General features: G+C 39.5%; 1 pseudogene; it reads left to right on the top strand.

The window, feature by feature from the left end:
• Positions 1-17,814, top strand: part of LOC134326241 (zinc finger protein 208-like) — a 164,594-nt pseudogene that overhangs the window by 26,170 nt on the left and 120,610 nt on the right.

Genomic DNA, 17,814 nt, shown 5'->3' with positions numbered 1-17,814 from the left:
ATAAGACAAAGGTCAGTAAAACACGTACCCATCCTGATTGTATGACAGGAAATTATACTGTAAAAATAACTTTGGTTAACTGCCTTGGACATTCCAAAGTCTTCTTGGATTGCATTTATCGTTAACATAAAAAAACAATACAACAACAGCAAAAAGAAATAAATGAAATAAATAATAGTAAAAATAATAATACTATTAATAACAACTTACAGTAAAAGATAAAAAAGTTATTATTATTTATTTGTAATATTTGCATTATAATTTCCTGTAGTATGAGCGGGACGGGTAAGTGTAGCATCTCTCCTATAAAATATTTCTTTAAATAAAAAGACATGTGAAACAGTTGCAGGATGAGACATAAAAAGTATATGTGTGTGTATTATTTAAAACTAAACTGAATAATAATTGGTTACCTTCAAATAATTGTGCAGCATGTGTTCCTGATTTACATTCAGTGTTAACAAGTAAAGAAGGACCCATCGTGACCCTGACCAGGTTCCATATCTCTCTCTCTCTCTCCTTTAGTTCAGCAGAAGTGAAACTGATCTGATCCTGTTCTGTTCGAGTGCGGATCTGTTCCGTGTCTGTGTTTGTAGTTTTGTTGATAATTGAAGTTGATGAACGCAGGTGAGTTTATACATTTCCACACTTCTGTACATTACTGTGTATTGTTACTTTATGTAGTTCAAATTGCTGATTTGATTTAAACACACTTGTTTTGAACATGATGCACACGAACTAAACCAGGAAGTCTGAGCTGCTGTAAATAACCTGCTGTGTTTACTGGTGTTTCTGTTTACATGTAGAAAAATGGCCGAGTCCAAAATTTCAGTAGCTCAGGACGAGTTCAGCTGTTCAGTCTGTCTGGAAACACTGAAGAATCCAGTAACTACATCATGTGGACACAGTTTCTGTATGATGTGTATTAATAACTGCTGGGATCAGGAGGATGATAAGGGAACCTACAGCTGTCCACAGTGTAGACAAACCTTTACTCCAAGACCTGTTGTGAGGAGAAACATTATGCTGGCTGGAATTGTGGAGAAACTAAAGAAAACAGAACTTCAAGCTCCACATCCTGGTCACTGTTCTGCTGGACCTGAAGATGTGGAGTGTGATTCCTGCACTGGGAAAAAATCCAAAGCAGTAAAATCCTGTCTGGTGTGTTTGGCCTCTTTCTGTGAAACTCACCTTCAGCCTCATTATCGAATTCCTGCTTATAAGAATCACAAGCTGGTTGAAGCCTCCAGACGACTCCAGGATCAGATCTGCTCTCAGCATAATAAACTGATGGAGGTTTACTGTCGTACTCATCAGCAGTGTATCTGCATGATGTGTACCATGGATGACCATAAAGGACATAAAACAATATCAGCTGCAGCAGAAAGAATTGAGAAACAGGTAAAAATATTATACAGCTCTCTTTAAGAAGTAACAACTCATTAGCATTTACACTGATGTTGTTTATGTGGTGCTCGTACACAATACAAGTAAATTTTGAATTGTTATTCTGTGTAGAAGCAGCTGCTGGAGATCCAGAGAAAATTCCAGGAGAAAATCCAGAACAGAGAGAAGGAACTTTATGAGCTGAAAAACGCTGTGGAGTCTCACAAGGTAAATTTTATAAACAAAAAGCTCTCAGGATCAGTCCGACTCTCCTCCATTAAACCAATCTCCATTAAAAATGAGATATTCTGCCTGGTTATTTGGTGATTGATGCTGTACAGCAATTCTGAGGTTGTGCTAATAATTATAAGGGTGATAAGATCAGATTAGGACTTTGACTGAGCCACTTAAAAAATTATTGATTGTTGCTCTGTATCTAGATGCTTAAACATAAATTACTGTATAAGACTTGAGATTACTACATTGAATTTTAAATGGACAAATATCTGAGTGAGAAACGTTTCCTCTTTCTGAATCTTCTAACAGTGTTCTGCACAGACAGCAGTGGAGAACATTGAGAGGATCTGTACTGAACTAATCAACTCAATTAACAGAAGATGCTCTGAGCTAAAAGATCTGATCAGAGATCGAGAGACAGCAGAAGTAAGTAAAGCTGAAAGAGTCCTGAATCAGTTGGTGCAGGAGATTGTAGAGCTGAAGAGGAAAGATGCTAAACTGGAACAGCTTTCACACACAGAGGATCCCGTCCATTTCCTCCAGGTAACAGAACTAAAAAAATTATATTATTGCTGCACCAGTCCAAGTAATAAATCACAGCGGTACCTTGTAACTTGACGTCCCCTAAACTCAAAATTTTTGAAACTTGATGCCTTTCATCAAGAAATGAGTTCTCTTAAACTCGATTATTGTTAGCATTCTTTCAAACATGTTGGGAAGAGCCAGAAACACAACAGAAAACCCATCACAAGCAAAGCATCCTCTCCTATCTTCTTAGAGGCCTCCTTTTTATAGGCGCTTCCCCCTGGTGGTAGCTTTGTGTATTTTTGTACATTCTGCACAAATCTGTAACAGGAAAAACCACCCTACACAAAACACATTATGACCCATAAAGTCGTAACACTCGGGGTTCTGAGAAATTGTGAGAATCAGAATCAGCTTTTCCGAGAGATCATGAAATACTGTTAATGTTATTTGGAGAAACATCACTCTGTGCTTTATGTCTGTGGTTCATCATTTGTGATTCATCATCATCTTCTTGTTTCTCTGTGAACATTATCTGTCTGGATGTAGAATTTTTAGTCTTTCTCAGCTCCTGCTGGATCTGCAGAATCAGCCGCCATCACAATCAGTCCTTTCCTCTCATTTGATGATGTCATGAAGTCTGTATTTCAGCTGAGAGAGAAAGTAGAAGAATTCTGGAAAGAGCAATGTGAGAAGATACCAGATGAAGGTGAGTTCAAGCCCTCAGTGTTCCATTGTCTCCAAAATATCAAACAAAACAATCAAATCCACATTTTGTTCATTCTTTCTGCAGTGAAGAAAGTCCGGATAACTTCACCTCCTGAACCTGAAATCAGAGAAGATTTTCTACAATGTAAGTTTCTCACAAGCACACAAACATACACAGTGCAGTGAAAAAGTATTTGCACCCCCCAGTTATCTTTATTTTTACAGATTTGTCACACGTTACTAGTTCAGATGCTACAGCAGCTCAGTTTGGTTCAAGTCAAAATCTGATGAAGTCTAAAACCTAAACTTTATTTCCTCAGATTTATTTCAACAAAGATCTGCTCTTGTTATATGGAATTGTTGTGTTTTTTTATTACACAAGTGTTTAATCTTTAAATCATGAACTGATGACCAGACGTTCTTCTTTAGCCCTAAAACACCATCACACAACCACCACCATGACTGACTGTTAGTAAGATGTTTTTTATTGTAAAATGCTGTTTTAGCTTCATTGCAAGTATAAGAATTCTGACTCATCAGTTCACAGAACATTATCACCAAAAAGCTTGAGGGTCATTAAGGTTCTTATATTGGTAAATTAGAGGCTTTATGTTCCTCTTAGTTAACAGTGATTTTACCTTGTGACTCTCCCATGGATTTTATTTGTGCTCAGTCTCCTTCTAATACTGGAATCATTAAATCAGATCTAAATTGAGGTCAGCAGGTCTGTTTGGGTTTTTGTATGTTTACCTTGGAGAGACATTGATGAGCTCTTGAAGCAATCTTAACTGTTCCAAGTATCATTTGGAGATCATGACTCTTACTGTGGTTTGCTAAAGTCCTAAAACATTAGAATTGGCTTTGTCTTAATCTTAAACTAACAACTGTGAAAAAATAAAAAATAAACTCAATCAGAAAGGCATTTTGTATTCATAGCACTTTTATTACAGCCAAAAGTTCACAGACACTTAAAAGAAACATGTCACCTCAGTCCTTGGATTCTGATAATTTCTGCAGCTTTTTTTTTTTTATTAAATCACAATTTGTAATCTATGTTTGGATTTGACAGGTCTGGCATTGATCATGACTTGGATTAGGGACTTTTTAGATCCTCGGGTCATGAAGTTAAAACAAGTAAAACAATCATTTAAACTGCTGTCTGGATATTGATGTATCTGGAAGTTTTATATGAAATATTGTATTCAGTAACCTCTGTTAGAACATATTAAGTTAGTGAGTGAGATCCATTTCTCTTCAACTGGTAGTTCTGTTGAAGATATTTTGCTAAGGGCCAGTATGTCCCCTTGGGGCATTCTCACATCTGGGTTGCATTATTTGTGAGGCCTTGCTGGCGCCATGGGTAATGATGAAGACTGTGTCTCATCTATAGGAGATGGTTGATTAATGTATACAATCCTGGTGCCTGGTGACCCCTGAGGAGATCAGATTTCTGTTGGGGTCGCATGGGGCAGTAGGCAATCTAGAGCTAATGTTTTTGGTAGACAAGAGGCCACAGCACTCTTTCTTTGTGTTTGAATGCTATTGAAAACAGATGTGCTGTATGTAAATTACTGGGGTATTTAAACCTAAGGTTGGCGTAAGGAAAGCAGAGAGCAGCAGATCCGAACACAAGCTCTCTCCGGACAAAGCCAGGCTGTCCGAGCGACACTGCTATTATTCTATAATAAACTTCTTAATTACAAATAAGCTGTGTCAACGGAGTCGTCATTTCCTCATCAAACACCTCATCGCTAAAGCAAGACAAAAGACACTTCAAAATGGCGCCCAACGTGGGGCACTGATGTGGATACTTCACCACTGATGACATAGCGACATCAGGTGAGCGTTCTATTTTTTGTGATGATAGGGCGTGAGCCTGTGTGTTGTAATCTGTGGTGTTTGGCTGCACTGAAAGATCTGGTGTGAGCTATGAGGTGTGGACGGTGGAATGATGCTTCGTCTAAATTTGAGGTTTATTGCATAGTCAACTTTGCAATAATGGGGGGAAATATAATTAATAAGGATAGACAAGGAAAAAGTTTAAGTAGAAGTAAGAGAAGAAAAAAAAAAAGTGTGTGGAAAGCCTTAATTAGTAACGGTTACAGTGTGTTAATACGCCATGCACGTTATAAAGTACAGGGCCCAATTGGCTTTATAAGCTGTAAGACATGAGTTTTAACCATTGCGTGAAAAGTGGCTAGATATAGTTGTGTTGTAAACTTTGCAATGAGGGGAAAAGAGGTAACATGGGAATAGAGATGATACAGAAGGAAAATAAGTTTAAGAAAAGAGTTGAAGAGAAAAAAAAAAAAAAAAGAAGAAAAATAGCCTTCAGTAATAGCGATTAAGATTACTAATTGCGCCACGTAAGGGAATATTGCACAGGCCTGTTTAGCATTATTAACGGTAAATCGTGAGTGTTAGTCTCTTGTCGTTAGGAAATTATAAGGTGAGAGTTAATTGAAGGTAAGGATTAAGAGAAATAGAGAAAATAAGTGGTAAACACAGAGGTAAATAAGAGGAAAGTGAAGAGATTCAAGGTAACAAAGGAGAAGTAGTTAAACAGGAACTAGGAAAAAAGAGGATTTAAAATGAGTAAAGGAGAATAAATGAGTGTAAGGAAGAAGCATGCGTTAAGGAAAATATGAATTAGTTGACTTTAATATTAGGATTTTGTGTGTAAGAGCTTTAGGTCTATGTGTGTGCGTTTGTGTGTGTGTGAACCCCCTTGTGTGATAAGAAGAAGGAGGGGTGTTATGTGTGTGTGGTGTGTAAGAGCATGAAGTTGATTTGTGTGCATTTGTGTAATGTGTGGCGCCTGTCTTAAGTGTTAGTGTGTAATTATTGCATATGCATATAGGTGGAGAAAGGAGGTTTAGTAATTATGTGTACAGTTATTTTGTCTTTTAATAATAAAAACACATGAGCCCTTGAAGAAGATTTGTTTTATTAAGTAATAAGTAATTTTAATAAGCTTCTTCAAGAAGGACAGTTAATGTTAATTAGTTAATGATAATTAATGAGCTTTCTTGGGAGGTTAAATAAGTGAAATAACTCATGAGCCTCAGACATAAGAGGACATTGTGTAGTTAAAATGCATAAACTCCCAAAGAGAGACATAGTGTTTTTAAGAATGGAGAGATATTATTAGAGTGGAAACTAGATGTTTTATGGATGAAGTATAGTGTGAAATTGTGGTTTAGTGCTTAAATGTGGACAACATTAATTGTAGATGAGGTGTTGTTCGGTAGAGGTATATAATTAAATATTATTGTAATTATTATGTGTTATAAGAGCTTATGAATTCCTGTCTTTCTTATTCTGTGTGTGTGTGAGAAAAGAGATGGTATAATCTATATGATTATTGCTGCCACTGGATGTGGTTTGGTTTTAAGATAAAGTATGTTTGAAGTTGAGTTTTTGACACCACATTGGAAAAGAGGTTTAAAGGATGAGGAGCAGATAGCAAAAGTTAAGATAGCAGAAGAATAGAATGTATGTAATTGAGACTTGTAGTTCAAGGAGTAAAATTAATTGTAAAAGAGTTTAAGATGACCTAATTAAGCAGGAGTTAATTTAAGAAAAAACTAAAGAAGGTGTGTAACTGCAATGCTTAGCTGTTGTGAATGCAAATGCTCGAGTGTGTAAAAGTTTATCGAAGTGAAGGAAAAAAACCTGAGAAAAGTTGTGAATTAATAGAGTGCTGTTTAGTAAAAGACTTTATAAACTTTGCCCTGTCTTCTGATTCCTGTGTGTTCATATGAGACGACTACAAAGTGGGTTTCTGTGAGCAGAGGAGAAGGAGGGGTGATTCTCCCCTTGTGTGTGCTGATGCAAAGTGGCGGTGCAGTTGTACAATAAGGACTGAAGTGTGATGACATCATTCATCTAAATCAGGCCAGTGTTCCTGTTTATTATCACAAACTCTGCTATCCAATACCTGCATTCTAAGTGTATTTTATGATTATTATTCATCTATTTGTGTATACAAGAGTATATGTATTTGTTTATACCAAATGATTAGAGAGCAGAGGCTTGGCAACAGACTGATCGTTCATAGGAATATACTAAACTTTGATTGCTAATGTGAGTTTTACTGTCTGTGCATGATTTCTGATCTGAGCTGTGTTGGGGTTTGATATTGAGACTATTTGTTGGTTTAAGGTGAAAAGGTGATTGTTTGTTGCAAATAGGAATATATTTGATGATAGTTGGTCCCTTGTGGGAGTGTGTGAGTTTGAGTTTCATAAGGGATAGGACTTTCTTTTATTTGGGGGATTAATTGAGTGAGCTTTTGCTTACAATTTGATAAATTCTTTAAGTGTTTGGTTATTATAATAGGAGATACTTAGTGTTGTGGATGGTTGTCACCTTTGGAGTTGGCAAATTCATTTTGGGTTTTATTGACTGTGTCAAATCAGTTGCTTATGAAATAAAGGAGTGGTAATTGAAATAGTTTTAAGTAGTTATAGTGATTAGTCTTATTTTTGCAATAAGGGTACATAAGGAAGTCATTACAATGTCGGAGAAGGACGCTAAAATTGCGAAGGTTATTACTCCTGTTGATGTGATACAGAAGAATAACTCTTTAGTTAAAGGCATCCCAAAGATGATGGAGAAGTGGAATAAGCGTTGGCCTGAGATTAACCAACCTTGGCCATTGGAGGGAACGTTTAATCCAGATGTAATTAATACAATGCAGGTGCTTGTGTCTACATATAAAGCTGATCAAAAGAAGGGTAAAAAAGGCGAAAAACGTAAAGAAAAAAGACAAGAGGAGCTTGGCATTCTCCAGTTGTTTGAGAAGGAAGGGCAGAAGCGGATGAGAGCTGCAAAAGAGAAGAGAGACAGAGGTGCAGAAGAAATAGAAAAAAGCACAAAAGAAATAGAAAAACGAATGGCGGAAATCAATGTGCCTTTTTCACATGTGGACTCAGTAAAGAAGCCCCCTCCCTATCAGACGAAAGTGAAATTTGAGGAGGTTTATCCCCAGCTCCCAGTGATCAGTCAGGAGGGCAATTATCAAATCAGAAATGAGGATGATCGAATAATAGAAATGGGACAAGCGGAAACAACCATAAAGATGTACCCAAGTTCTAAAAGTAAGAAGAAGATGACATCTTTGAAAACTGAGGGTAAGCTGAGGACCAGGAGGATGGAATTTGAAGATGATGAAGATCGAAGTGATCTGGAGGAGGTCATGGGAGGATATGACCCTGCAGTCAGGAAGATATTGGCTAAAGCGGAAAAGAGAGGAGATAAAACAAGGAGGAGAGAAGACTCAGGAGATGAAAGCTCTAAGGAGAGTGAAAATAGTGATTCAGATGGTCCTATGTATTCAAGAGGGTTTTTTCCTGCAACATCCAGCACCAGAATTGAGGACAAACAGAAGGCTTTAAGACAGGTGGGGAAAAGTATAGATCAATGTCTTTCATGCCTGGAGGAATCCACTAATCCGGAAGGCCGGAAAGAGCTGGAGGAGCAATTAAGGGAATTGCAGATACAGAAGAAAGAGTTGCAGAAAGAAGACTCCAAACAAGTGGACAGAAAGTATGTGTTGCGTTCAAGAAAAGGGAAGTCACTGGAGAAGATGTGTCCAGTGGTCATCCGAGGACAGAGTTTGGAGTACAAGCCTTGGCAGAATACAGATATGTCAGATATACTTGAGAAGTTGCCTACTCTTCAGGATGGAGCACATCCTTGGATTTCAAAGCTGGAAGAGATTATGGTGGGGACACAATCGGCTATAGGAGATATTAAGAGACTTTTAGCTAATCTCCTTGGGGTTCCAGCCATGGAGGAGCTTCTACAGAAAGCAGGGCTTAATCGATATGTGGGGACTGCTGTGAATGACCCGGAGTTGTTTTCTGCGAATAGAGGTCGAGTGTGGAGAGCGCTAAGAGATACGTTTCCGACAAATGTGCATCCAGATAATATTCTCATTGAGCCATTGGGCAGGGAAGAAAACCCGAGGGCATATGTCTCGAGAGCCCATCAAGTGTGGAGAAATGTCACAGGAAATGACCCGGACTTGAATCGAATGGAGCAATCAATTTTGCGAGCTAAAATACAGAAGGGGCTGCCTTTGCCGGTGAGGAGTAAGCTAGCAGAGGTGGTTGGTCTTGGAAGCATGGAAAAGGGTGTCTATGCAGATCATATAGCCCACCAGGTGGAGCTATATAGGAAGAAGGAGTATGATCAAAAAGAGCAGGACCAAGAAACCCTTAGAAAACTTAACCAAATACAATTGGTGGATAATAAGAAGAAGGAGAAGAAGCAGGCTGTGGTTATACAGAGTCAGTCTCAGCAAAATCCACCTTTGCCACAAGTACAGCCGAGCCAGGCTCAGCCTCAACCATCTCAGTCATCATCAGTGGTTCCAGTTGTTTCTTACCCACAGCCATCGTTTGGTCAAGTGCAGACCTGGAGAGGAAGAGGTCGTGGAAACCTAGGAAGAGGAGGAAGATTTAATCCATATTTCCAACAGTCTTCGGAAGTGTGTTTTAATTGTGGACAGTTTGGTCATTTTGCCAGGGAGTGCAACAGGCCAGGAGGAAATTTCAGAGGAGGAATTCTCAGAGGAAGAAATTTCCGAAGAGGAGGATTTAGGGGCCAACCGAGGTCTTTTGAGGGACCTGTGAACCCTTACAGGGGCCCGGAGCAAGGATTTTAGAGGTGCCCAGAGGACCCAAAAGGGGGGTGTCAGCTGGTAGCATCAGGGTCGGAGAAAGATCCGACAATAGAGGTGAAAGTAAATAATAGACCTTTGGAAATGATGGCAGATAGTGGAGCGGCTTTCACCTGTATTCGACCTGAAGATGCTATACATCTCCCTATGTCCAATCAATGGATTAGGACAATTGGGTTTGAGGGAATAAAACAGCTGATACCTCTTACAAAACCGATTGAGCTTTGTTATAAAAATCTGAAGACTACAATACCTATATTGGTATCAGAACATACACCTATTGCACTTTTGGGAAGAGATGCTTTGTGTAGATTGAACTGTACGATAAAGTGTACACCTGACGGCTGTCTGGTGGAGGTGCCAAATGATGTGGTGCACCAATTGTTGATGTCAGTGGAGACTGAGGTCTCTTCAGTATTCTGGATTGGAAATCTTGGTGCAGAATTTTTGGAGCCCGCCAAGTTGTGGGAGAAGTTTATTGTAGCAAACATGCCTGATGCGAAGCTCCCGGAGTATCCATATCACTGTACGCTTAAGTATTTCAAGGATGCTGCCCAATCGAATTCAGAGGAATGGTTGAAACGTCAACCGAAGCAAGTTCAACTTCGTTCGTGCTGCATAGTTTTGGGACCACAAGGGGCAGCTATGAAGATAGATAGAGATGATTATTTGTCCGAGGAGTTTGATATTGAAAAGAGTGTCCCACATGTGACTTTGTTGGTGTCTGAAGATTATGAGCAGAAGCATATAGGAGAAATGATGGTGCAAGCAGAGGAAGCTGTTTTTCTACCGATGAAGGAGAATCTTGCAATTTGGAGAAGTGAGGACCAGCGTTTTATTAAGATTATGATTTCTGCTCAAGGGCAGGGACAGCCACAAACTGTGCGAATGACGCATGAGTCCATTTGCAGTGCTAAGATGGATGGAAACTCTATGAGAGAAGAGATGTTGCAACAAGTTCCAGGATGTTTATGGTCTCAGCATAGTACTGATATTGGACTGGTGAAGTCAGCTCAACCAGTGAAAGTTGAACTACGACCAGGAGTCAAACTTCCTTGGAAGAACCAATATCCATTAAAAGAAGAGGCAATTAGGGGGATTGGACCACAAATAGAAGGACTTTTGAAAGCAGATGTTTTGAAGATAACACAAAATCCTCAGAGTAATACGCCTTTGTTGCCTGTGAAGAAGCCAGACGATTCTTATCGCTTGGTACATGATTTAAGAGCAGTGAATGAAGTAGTGGCAGATTTTCCAGCAGAAGTGCCGGATCCGCATACTCTGTTAGCCCAAATGCCTCCAGATGCGACACATTTTACAGTGATAGATTTATGTGGTGCGTTTTTTAGTGTTCCACTTGGTATAGAAAGTAGGGGTTTATTTGGATTCACATACAGAGGTCAGTTCTATGAGTATAAGAGGTTGCCGCAAGGATTTAAACATAGTCCTCATATATTCAATAAAGTGTTAAAGGATGATTTGGCAGGAATAGATCAGATGCTAGAAAGCACGGTTATTCAGTATGTGGATGATATTATTATTTGTTCATTAGATGAGCAAACATGTCACAAGGACTCAGTTAGGTTGTTACAGATACTGGCAGAGAAGGGGCATAAGGTCTCTCTGAAAAAGCTGCAGTATTGTCAGGAGAGAGTGGTTTATTTGGGACAAACAATAACGCAGGGACATAGAAGTATTGCTGATAGTCAGTTGGAAGCTATTCGCAAGGCTCCAAAGCCTAGAACGGTCAGAGAAATGATGACATTTCTGGGTATTGCTGGCTATTCTTCAGCATGGGTAGAGGATTATGCTAGTTTAACGGGACCTTTGAGAGCTATGATTAAAGATACAGGGAATGCGCAATTGCATTGTAATCTTTCGTGGACACAGGATGGCCTTTTGGCTTTTGAGACGATCAAAGGGAGGTTACAGGAGGTTCCAGCGCTAGCGCTTCCAGACTATTCTAGGAATTTTCTGTTGTATGTGTCTACTTCTATTGGGGGTAAATATGCATGTGCAGTTCTTTGTCAGCCAACAGGAACAGGAACAAGCCCTCAACCTGTTTCTTATTATTCTACTGCGTATTCAGAAGTAGAATTGGGGTTACCCCTGTGCTATAGAGCAATGGTGGGAGTTTCTTTGATGTATGATAAAGCATCATCTGTTACGATGGGATATCCAGTGACAATTCTTACCCATCATAGCCTTAGAAATCTTTTGAATTATGGCAAGTATACATTGACTATGCCTAGGCTTAGGGACTATCATAGACTCTTAGAGCAGGAAGATGTCACTGTAGTGAGGTGTGTTACGGTGAACCCAGCTGAGACTTTGCCAACTCCTGAGGATGGTGAACCACATGATTGTGTTAAGGAAGCAGAGAGGTATATGAAACTTAGGTCAGATTTGCAAGCTCTCCCACTGCATGAAGCAGATGTAGAATATTGGACTGATGGTTCTTGTTATCGTGTGGGAGATAAGTTGAGTGCTGGTTATGCAGTAGTGAAAGCCCAAGGAGCTGGATTTGTTATTGAGAAGGCTGAAATAATACTGCAGCCTGCATCTGCGCAGCTTGCTGAACTTGTGGGGCTAACTGAAGCATGTTTGTTGGCGGAAGGTAAGCGAGTGACAATATATACTGATTCCGCCTATGCGCACAATGTGTGTCATTTGTTTGGATCAGTGTGGAAGAACAGAGGGTTTAAGAAAACTGATGGTTCCCCAATACAGCATCATGCTCAAATAATGAAACTGTTGTATGCTATGATGAAGCCCAAGGAAATAGCAATAGCTAAATGTGCAGCACATAAAAAGGATATGTCAAGGGTCACACAAGGAAATAAAGCAGCTGATGAAGCTGCAAAGGCAGTTACAGGAGCAGACAAAGTGGGTGAAGTGTTTCTGGTTACGCATGAAGTGAATTTGGAAGAGAAAATTACACTTAAGGATGTGATTTTACTTCAGGAAGCTGTTCCTGATGTGGATAAACAGTTGTGGCTAGACCGAGGTGCCACCAAGGATTCTACAGGTCTTTGGAGAAATCATGAGGGATTGATAGTAGCACCTCCAGACCTGTTAGGTCTAATGATTCAGGAAGCACATGGGTTGGCTCATGTTGCAAGAGGGGAAGTTAAACGTAAGATTACAAAGGAGTATGGTTTTTGGGCACCATGTCTGCTTGAGCAGATTGATTATGTTATAGGTAGATGTACTATCTGTCTGAAAAATAATGTTCGAAGGGGAGTGATGGTTCCTCCTGGTTATATTCCAACACCGAGAGGTCCTATGCGTGAGTTGGTTGTGGACTTTGTGGATATGATAAAGCCAGTTGAAGGAAAGAGGTATATGTTGGTTGTTGTGGATAGATTTTCACGATGGCCTGAGGCTTGTCCAACCAAGCGAAAGGATGCCCAGTCTGTTGCTAAGTTTTTGTGTAGAGAGGTCATAAGCAGGTGGGGACTTCCAGATCGGATATCCTCAGATAATGGGAAAGAGTTTGTGGATAAAACAGTGAAATTGATTTTGCAAAAATTGGGAATTAAACAGCGTCTTGGTGCGGTCTATCATCCGCAGAGTCAAGGGATTTGTGAAAAGATGAATGGTGTTTTGAAAAATCGCATTGTGAAAATTTGCCAGCATACGGGGTTGAATTGGATAGCAGCGCTTCCATTGGCGTTAATGGTGTGTCGCTCGAGTGAGCTGCGTGAGTTACATATGACACCTCATGAATTGATTACAGGTAGATTGATGCCGATGCCTTGTTTGCGTACAAGTGGAAAGGGTCCAAGCTTAGCCCTTTTAGAGGATGAAATGAGAGCATATGTTGCGTATATGGCTAATCTGCATAAAAGAATATCCGCGTACGTTTCTGACAGGCAAAAGAAAGAGGAGGTGCAGGAGAGACTGGACGAACAAAGGAAGTGTTCAGTGCAACCTGGGGACAAGGTGTTTGTGAAGGTATTTAGAAGAAAGTGGTATAACGAACGTCGTGAAGGACCATTTGAAGTTGTTCGCAGTACAGGAACTGCGGTTCAGGTTAAGGGGTCTCCAACGTGGTACCATTTGTCGCATTGTGTTAAAGCGCCAAGTGAGGAGGTACTAGATTCACAGAGTCAGGAAGTTGAAGGTTCAAGAAAGTTAGAAGGGAATGTTGTGGAAGATAATGTGGAAGATAATGTGGAAGATGTTGATGGGAGTGTGCATGTGTCTGATGATGTCAGAGATGACTCTGCAGTTAGTGAGCAGGAAAGGAGATTTGGAGACATTGATTTTCAACATGTCCCAGGAACAGCAGAGCTTGTTCCTGAGGAGTGTGAAGCGCCAGAGGTTACAAAGGGAAGTGATTCTGATGCAGGAGAATGCAGAGACACAGGTAGACAAAGGAGTCCAAGACCAGCTAGGAAAAGGGTTAGACCAAAGCGTTATGACGACTAGAGTGGTAGGAACTTCAGGGAAGTGTAATCTTTCAGCACTGAATGATTCTGAAAGTATGAGTGTGTTATGTTTAACTACGGTAGCGCCTCAGATGGTGACAATGGTGTCAACTCTTAAGAAGAAGGTAGTTAGAGCCAAGTTAGGGGGAGCAGTTTATCTTCCCTGTAAATGCTCGAGGTTTAATGTTGGTGGTAATAATTCGCCTGTGTGGAGCGATAGTCGTGGTAAAGAAGTGTTGCTAACAGGACCTGAGGTTGATACTGTGCCTCTTGATCAGAGGAAATATATTTTGCTGAATGATGTAAGGTGGTTGACAGTCAGTGATGATTGTACACTTTTTGTGAGAAATATTACTAGAGAAGACCTAGGGGAGTATACATGTACTTATTATGAGCCGGAGTTTAAATTCATTCCTTTGGTAAATAGTTGGAGAGGAGGTTATATAACTCGTAAAGTGGTGGTTATGATAGTAGATTTGAGTCCTGTGGAGATGTTTACGGTTGCTAAGAGAATTGAGGAGCAAGCCACTACAGCGACTACTCTAGGGGTAAATAGAACACGGATGAGGAGTATTACTTTAGTTCCGGAAACAACTAAGAGTGTTAATACATCAGTGGAGATTACTACTGTAGCTTCGACTTTGAAGGGAATGGAAGCTACTACAGTGATGGTGAAAGCATCTACTTTTGTCACTTCTGGAAATACTACAAGTAAGGTTGATATAAGGGCAACCTTTGTTAATAATTCGGTGACGACGGTGTTGCCTAAGACTTTTGTAAGAGTGACTCAAACACCTGACATGACAACTTTGAACTTTAAGGAAGTGGAGAATATAACTCAGAAGCCTATGTTGAAGCTAAAGCTTAGTGTAAATAGTAGTAGTAAGATGTCTGAATCTGGAAAGCAGATGGAGGAAGAGAAGGGTGTAGATTCATCTGTGACAACTCAGAGGACTGTTTTAGATGTTAAAGATCAGTTCTTAGATTTTGACTGGACATCAGAAGAAATGGCTGACCAGTACCGTTCATTACAGAAGAGAGAAACTAAGTGGAAGGCATTTGGATTCGATTCTTCAGTGTTACAAATCTCAGACCCATGGGCAAGTAGGAATTTGTGGTTTCAGCAATTAACTCATTCAGTAAGATCAGTTAGACGACTGAATGGTCCATGTATAGTGAAAGTTCCAACGCCTGGGACATGGCCTTCAATTTTGGAAACGGAACCAGAGCCGTTGCTTTCTATATGTCAATACTATGTGCTGTCATGGTTATTATTTCAGCAGCAATCAGGAGGAGATAGATTGATGGCTTTGTCAGTGCATTTGTTTAGACCTAAGAATAATTGTTCTTGGTTGAGAGATTTGCCATATGTGAATTTACTTGATCAACATGAGAATGTGTTGACAGCGGTTCCTGATGAAATAGAGGTAAGATCTGTTGGAGCTAAAGATTGTTTTTGTTCAAATGAAACTAGTAAAGGAACTAAAATGTTTATGGGAATATCAGATTGTGACAATTATATAATGGACTTGGGTGAGCGTAAGCAGAAGGCTAAGAGTGATTTATTTAAGGTGACTTTTTATATGCCACACCTCAAAAGGAGTAGGACTTTGATGGTGCGGAATCAGATTTTGCCTGGAAATGTGACTATAGGAAATTTTAAAGATATTTGGTGGGTTTGTGGTGATAAAGCTTATATATTTCTGCCATATGGATGGATAGGATGTTGTTACATGGCAACATTGAAGCTGCCATATGAGGTTTTTACTGTTCAGAGAGGTGAAAGACCGGATGAGAGCCGATCTGAGGCTGTTTCTGGAAGTAGAAAGAAAAGGGACATGGCACAATTTCATAATCTAGAGGCCTACCATTGGAGAATAAGTATAGGAGAAAAGTGGGGTATAGGCTTATTTCCATGGTATGGTGTGACATTTTTAGCAGATCACATTGATAATATTACCTACACCCTACAGGGTTTTGCGAATGAAACTGTGAGAGGATTTGAATACTTATCAAATACTCAGAAAAGTCACAGATTGACGTTATTGAAACATGATATGGCTCTTGATTACATTTTGGCCAAACAGGGTGGCCTATGTGTAGCTTTGAACTTGACAGGAGATGCCTGTTATACTTTGATTCCTGATAGTTCAGATAATATGACTAGTGTTATAGATGCATTGAAGAATATAAGGGATGCGTTTGGAGCGTCCGAAGGAGCTGGATGGTCTGCGAATGCTTGGTTGCAGCAGAAATTAGGGCCATTGGGAGCAGTGTTAGTTCAGATTTTGGTAGCGGTTCTTCTGTCATTATGTGTGATGTTTTGTTTTTGTACGTTATTATTGACCTTTGCGAAGGCTATGATAATGAGATGGGTAGGTGTTGTGATGCCTGGTGATAGGATGCAGATGCCTTTATTACAAGGGATTGACATGGATGATGACGGAGAAGTAGTAATGGAAGGTGAACTGATGGAGACATATCCATTTTGAATATGTAATCTCATTATGGTCTTCTTGTGTGGATGTGGTCCCAGCATTTGTTTTAGTTATTTTGTTTACTAGTTTTGCTGTTTGAGTGATGTGATTAGGGGGAATATGATAGTATGATAGTATAAGTTTTACATTTATGTATGATGTTTTAATTTTGCATCTGATGTTTTTGCAAAAGATACTGGTTTGTTTGTTTTTTTCTTTCCTTTTAGTATGAAAGGGGGGAGACCACTTTTTGGGTGATTGATTAGTCGAGGACCCTGATGTGCTGAAGGGGTTCATACAGCTCACATGAGGACAATAAGAATGGACTGAAGGACTCTGAACAAGGACTCTGTGATGAATGTCAAGATTCAATACATCATCAAGACTGCATGGAGTCACATGGAGAGTCAATGCTGCTGAGGAGCTGCAGTGTGATACATTCTTATGTCTTTCTTATGTTATACTATGCAAATAGATGTGTGCTGTTATAATTGTAGTATGTAATTATGAGTACTTAATGTGATATTATGTTGTTTTTGGGGGTATTAGTCTTTAATGGAAAAATGTTCAGTTATGAGGTAGGTACATTGGGGACCTCAGAGTTTTTTGTTTGTTTCTCGATGGATTAGGGACAGATTGATTAATAGGCAGGGACAGGTCCTTATTGACGGTCCGATGGGTTGACCAGCCGGAATTGGGACATTATTGATTTTCTTTTCTGAGGTTTTCGAATGTATTTGCTAAAATCATAATCTTATCAAATATAATAGTTCCACTTTTAGTTTGGGGTACAATTGGACGTGATCCTTTCAAATAGAATGGTTCCTCTTTTAGATTCTGGGGGAAAATTGGACTGGAATACAATATGTGGCCGCCTGGGGCAGAGGGGTCGCGAGTGAGTTTTTTCCTATCTTGATTGATTGATTGATTGATTGATTGATGGTCATTTTAGAAAGACAATACTGCCTGATAGGTTTTTTCACTCCCGCATTCCATAAAAGTCGCTAAATGCTGCTTTTAGGTTGGAGATATATATATATATATAAGTGGAACAGGTATTATGTTATGTTTATATCCATTATTTACTATGTTATTCTTTGGATTATTGAGACTAATTAGTCTCAAAGGGGGGAATATGATGTATCTGGAAGTTTTATATGAAATATTGTATTCAGTAACCTCTGTTAGAACATATTAAGTTAGTGAGTGAGATCCATTTCTCTTCAACTGGTAGTTCTGTTGAAGATATTTTGCTAAGGGCCAGTATGTCCCCTTGGGGCATTCTCACATCTGGGTTGCATTATTTGTGAGGCCTTGCTGGCGCCATGGGTAATGATGAAGACTGTGTCTCATCTATAGG

The sequence above is a fragment of the Trichomycterus rosablanca genome, chromosome 14 (genome assembly GCF_030014385.1).
Source record: "Trichomycterus rosablanca isolate fTriRos1 chromosome 14, fTriRos1.hap1, whole genome shotgun sequence".
Classification (NCBI taxonomy): domain Eukaryota; kingdom Metazoa; phylum Chordata; class Actinopteri; order Siluriformes; family Trichomycteridae; genus Trichomycterus; species Trichomycterus rosablanca.
Note: the sequence above shows the minus strand (reverse complement) of the source record. Positions and strands in the feature narration are given on the sequence as shown.